We start from the raw sequence: 5,816 nt of genomic DNA on the forward strand, positions 1-5,816 counted from the left end.
AAAGGAATGATTTCTTAGATTTATTTGCTTTATTGTTTGTATGTGAGTGTTTTATTCACTTAATGTCTATTTTTACATCAAAGGACTGGAGTTATGGACAACCATGGGCTGTCCTGTGTTTGCTGGAAATCAAAGAGGGAACTTCTGCAATAAACAATAAGTGTTCTTATCCACAAAGCTATCTTTCAAGCCATTTTCCAGTAATGTTTCCTAGTTGAATAGTGAGAATGTTATTAACATCTGCCCAATACTCTGCATTAAATAAATATATTTTCATTAACTTTCTCCTTCCCCAACATCAATGTTGGATACTAAAAGAGCAAATATTTTCAATAGAAAACAAAACTTCTTTATTAAGGAAACCAAACATACATTGAGAAGAGTAGCAATAAATTAAAGATAAAAATAAAGCTATCTGTCCATATTACAAAAAGACTGAGTCAAAGAAAATCACATTAATTTGCACTACCTGTAGAACAAATTAGCAAATGTTGTGACCATCTGTGAAAGACACCAGGGCCACATAAGACATGGAATTATTTAATGTGTTAAATCCATTTAAAATGTTTGTATCCTGTTAGTTCTAACATAATTACTATGTTAATTTCTATGTGTTTTGCATATTAAACGGTGCACACTCTGGGAAGCTAATGGCCGCTATGTCAGCTTTTTATTAAATCACAAAATAAACATGCACAATCCTGCTTCCAAAGATAATTAGTTTAGCATTTCTGCCAGAGTTTAAATATTGGGTATGCTTTGAAGATTTGACTCCATTTGGAGTGGCAGTGGGCATGTGCTAGCTGTTCTGCGGCTCTTCAGAGCCTTCAAAAGGTAGGCACTTGAAATTGGAGAGAATTTAATATTCCGTTTTTGTTTTTAACATTTATGTATGAAAATTTCAGTCATATAAAGTAACCAGAAGACATCATAGCATTCTTTTCTTTGGACATATACCATGTTTAAGGAGATGATTTGGGAAACACAGAATCTACTTTCTCAGTGCACAGCTTTCAACCTAAGTTTGGAATAAGACGTGCCAAATATTTCCATATCATAATGGTCTTAAACAGGAGCCCCAGAAAAAGGACAAGAATCTTCAACCACACTGGCTCCAGGGAGAATATGCCCTCAAATGAAGAAACAAAATGAGGCATTTCAGGACAGTAACTAAAACAAAAGAGAGGCATATGTGGATAGCAGTGGTCTCTCTCTATGGTTCCTCATGGCCTTCTTCCTCATGCCGTCTTTGCACAAACATCACTCTTTAAGCATTTTGGTATGACCTTCCACTTTAGGTATGTGACTTGGGCATGAACTCTAGGACAAGACTGGCCTCTTTTGAACATTAACCTGTTGTTTTATTTTGACTTGTTTGTTGCTTGTTATAGCGTTTTTGATTTTTCAATGTTGGAAAATTGCTACTGTGATCCTTTTGTTGACTTCATAGCACTTCAACTTCATTATGTTCACTCTGTACTATATGTTTGATGTTTCCCCTTGACATTCCGACTTCATTTCCACTATGGTAAATGTAAGCAATATTAATTCTGTCATATTAGATATAATTTAGTCAAGGAAAAAAAGACATCTGAAAGCATATGCTGCGTGATTTATATGCATACAATTTACATATACTAAGATGGAAATATTGATTTTACTTATCAGGCATGGTCTTTTATGATGACATGTGTATTTATTTCTATTTTTGAATGACAAGAAGAAACACAATTTCTGTAAGCCATCTTAGTCAAAGAGAAGATAGTAGTTGTAACATTGTAGTACCAAAATATTTTCTTAAATATTAGGTGTTCCTAAAATTAATATTTAATTTATTCATTTTATGTTTTGTTTTAAACTTTATGATTAAATACTGTTTTTTGCCATCTGCTATGAATTATTTTCAAGTTTTATTTATTTATTTATTTTTGTCTTGAAAAGAAACTATGAGATGTAAAGTCAGGATAAAGGTTAATAAAGGAACTCTGTGTTGAACTATGGGGATTCTAAAACAGCAACAAACAGCCTGGGCTCTACAGTCAGTCACAAATCAGCCCAGACTACAGAGGGAGAGCCTGTCATAAAATACATGTTGAGTGGGGACTGTGTGACCAATCCTATGTAGTAACAGAACCCGAACAAAATACCAGGCCTCTTGGTACCTTTCATTCTTGCAGAAACCTTTCTTCCAATGGTGGCTTTATTTCAGACTATTGAGTATTCCACACAGTTCTTCCCCCTACTAGACCTCCCTTCCTTCTATCTGGTTTCTATAGAGAACATGCCATGACAGAGAGATTAAGAAGACAGTTGGAGCTGCACCAGGCACTTTTATAATACACACCTAACACAGAAATGTTCCTGCAATAGGGAACAGGAGTTGTTTATGGGCAGATACATGATGGACAAAATGACATAACTGAGCACAGACATCACAATTAATGGAGACCTGAGCACACAGAGTTGTTGCCTTCTAAACAAAACTTCTACCTAAAGCCAAACACTGACCAGTTACAAATTTGCATAAATGGATGTCGACAATAGGTCACTGTAACCAAAGGGTATTGATGCCAACTATCTCCTCCTCCTCCTGCAAAGACTTTACTTCTGCTACTCCTATAACCTATACCTGCTGTACACTTTACTCTTGTAGCATATCAGTACTGCTGCCTCTCCTCCACTTTACTCCAAAAGTGAATTCTTTCACGAAGTTACCACTTGCCTACACCACTTCTTCCTCATCTTTTCAGGGTCGGTTTTGCTTGAAGCAGACCTTTGAAATGCATCAGGCGAAAAGAAATCCTTCAAAGCGATTTTTATGTCCAATGCTAGGAATGAAGTTAAAACTTTAAGGCTTTATGTAAAATCCCTACATAAAATTTCCTTAAAGCCTCTGCATTCGTAAAGTGCTTATTATTTTTTATTGATTCAGGAACCTTATCGTTTCAACGTTTCCCCTGAGCTATAATAAAGTTGTGCCTTAGGCAGCATTCCCCAAGCGAATGCTGAAGATTCCTGAAGACATATTTCCAGGATGACTTCTTGCAGACCTCCAAAGTATCTTCAAAGTATTTTAGCAACCATCCCCCCCTACACACACACACACACACACACACACACACACACACACACACAAACACACATGCATGCACGCACACACGCACACATAAGCACTTTTCTCTTCCAACTTAGCTGTGTGACTTCTTGCAAAGTCAAACATTGTCCTTAATACTAAGAAAACATCTCTTTGCAACAGATGTAGACCATTACAGAAAATCACACCAACCAAAACATTTCTTATTCTTTAATAATCTAGGACTAATGTGTTTTTAAACAGGTACTGACTGGATTGTTCTTTCAATAATCCCATGAACTATCATGAATTATACATTTTGCTCCTCTGATTATTATGAATATTTCTTTTCCTCCAGAGCCTTTTCCATCTGTCTTTCATAAGGAGCCCTGAGAGATAATCTTTTCTAGAAATATATGAGCAAACTTACAGGTCATTCTTCACTGATGCATGGCTTTCATGTATGTCCCTGGGCCTGCCAACATTGTGAATATTTTTGTAGTATTTTGACAACTTCTAATATCTCTAAATATTATCTTCTAAGTGTCTTTGAATATCTTACAAAATAATCTGTCAGTTAACTTTCAAATTGTGGCCAAATTAGAATGGTACTGAAATTAAATATAGTGTATATTTATCCAAGGAGGTCAGGGGAACTGGGAGTAGAGGGAGGAGAAACTCTGGTCACAATCATTGTTTAAGAGAAGAAACTATTTTCAATGAAAAATTTAAGAAATGGTGAAGAAAGAGAGAAAAGTTATGGAAAAAGAAATAGGAAAAAGAATAGAACGTAAACCAAGTAGATGTCTATTTCTCTCTCAACATCTTAAATATAATTAAGGAACCTGACAAAAAATGAAAACCTAAAATGCTATCGCTCTATAGGCTACTGACATTGAGTGGCTCCCTGATTTTAAAAGAACATAAACAAAAGCTGTCTGAAAACCAGCCACACTGTGATTGCAAGTCCTGAACAATGCTACATATTTCAGAAAGGTGCATTTCACTGTGAAAATGTCACAGGTGATAAAACTCAGATTTATCTATATCTGCTGTCTTATAAGCCTCAGGATTCAGACTGATGTATAATCATTGCTAATGTTTTCTATTCAATCACACACTTGTTTGCTCTGTCATGTTATTTTCTACTGACTGACATCATCATCCTGGTATTGCTCTTCCATCAATCAGTTATCTCTATATCCTTAACAATGTGTTAGATGACTCAGAACTAATATAAGAGGAAGGGATGTTATGGGTTTTACATGCAGATGGCATGATGGGTAAAATTCTGAGGGTGCAACATCTATGGCATATTTTAGTTCATATTAACCTGAGAAAAACTTTCGGTGGATTATTATGTGTGAAATTACAAATTAAAGTGTTCTCTGAGAAGTCATCAGTAGTCAATAATCCCTTATCTCGTGGTTGGATTTGCACTTTACTCCCACCTGCCTTTGATCTGAAAGGGAAAACAGAAAGGATTTAGCTTTCTTGAACATAAAGTCACAGGAAACTACTTTCTGAATATTGTGGTGCAATATTAAATTAAACAGTAAATAATTCTGCATGATACTAAAATAATTTAGTACTGCCATGGACATTATCATGCACAAACAGAGGCAGACTACACAATCGGAAAAGAGTTATATATACATCTGAAAGATATATATATATATATATATATATATATATATATATATATATATCCTGAAAATGGGGCATGGAACTAAAGGAAGCATCTAATAAGTGAAATGCAAATATCCGAGAAACAGTTAGAAATGTTTCTCTCTCTCTCTCTCTCTATATATATATATATATATATATATATATATATATATATATATATAAATTAAAGTTACTTTGGACTTTTATCTTGCTCCAGTCAGAACTGCTAAGATTGTTAACGAAACAAACAAAGAAACCCACAATTGCAAACACCTAGTGTGGATAAAATGAAGGATAATTATTCACTGGTGGAGAGGTTAAAACTGGTGCTATCACTATGGAAATCAGTGTGGAGATTCCTCCAAAAGCTCAAACAGAATTCACTGTATGACCTAGCCATGCCATTCTCCCCCAACCCACATATCTTTATTTTATTATTTTATTCATTTACATTCTAAATGTTGCCCTCCCTTTCTTGTTTTTCCTTCCTGAGTTCTCACCCTCTCTTTCCCCCTTTACTTCTGAAAGGGGTGTGCCCCCATGTACCCACCTATCCCCACTAGGATCACCCTTCCATAAGAAAGCAATGTCTTCAGGATTAGGTGCATCCTCTCTTACTGAAGCCAGACAAAACAATTATAAGCTACTTACGTGCAGGGGGCCACGGACACCCACATATTTTCTTTGGTTAGTTAGTCTCTGGGAGCTCTGAAGGGTCTGACTTAGTTGATAATGTTATTCCTGAAGGGGTTGCAATCCCTTCAGGTCCTTAAATCTTTCCCCTAACTATTCCTTAAGGCGTCCCAACCTCTTTCCAATGGTTGGCTATAAGTATCTGCATCTGTTTCAGTCAGCTGCTGGTAGAGCCTCTCATAGGATAAACATGTCTGCACTCACGTGCCTGATGGATGCCAATCTGGGCTGGTCACTAGATAACATTTCCTTTAGACAGGAACAACTCTGGGTCAAAAATGTTGATGATGGGTCAGTGGTTCCACGACTCAAATTGGGGTCATGTCTATCTACTAGATGTGGTCTCTCAGGTTCCATCTCACTGCTGTTGGGCACTTCAGAT

The sequence above is a fragment of the Rattus rattus genome, chromosome 17, assembly GCF_011064425.1.
Source record: "Rattus rattus isolate New Zealand chromosome 17, Rrattus_CSIRO_v1, whole genome shotgun sequence".
Taxonomy (NCBI): domain Eukaryota; kingdom Metazoa; phylum Chordata; class Mammalia; order Rodentia; family Muridae; genus Rattus; species Rattus rattus.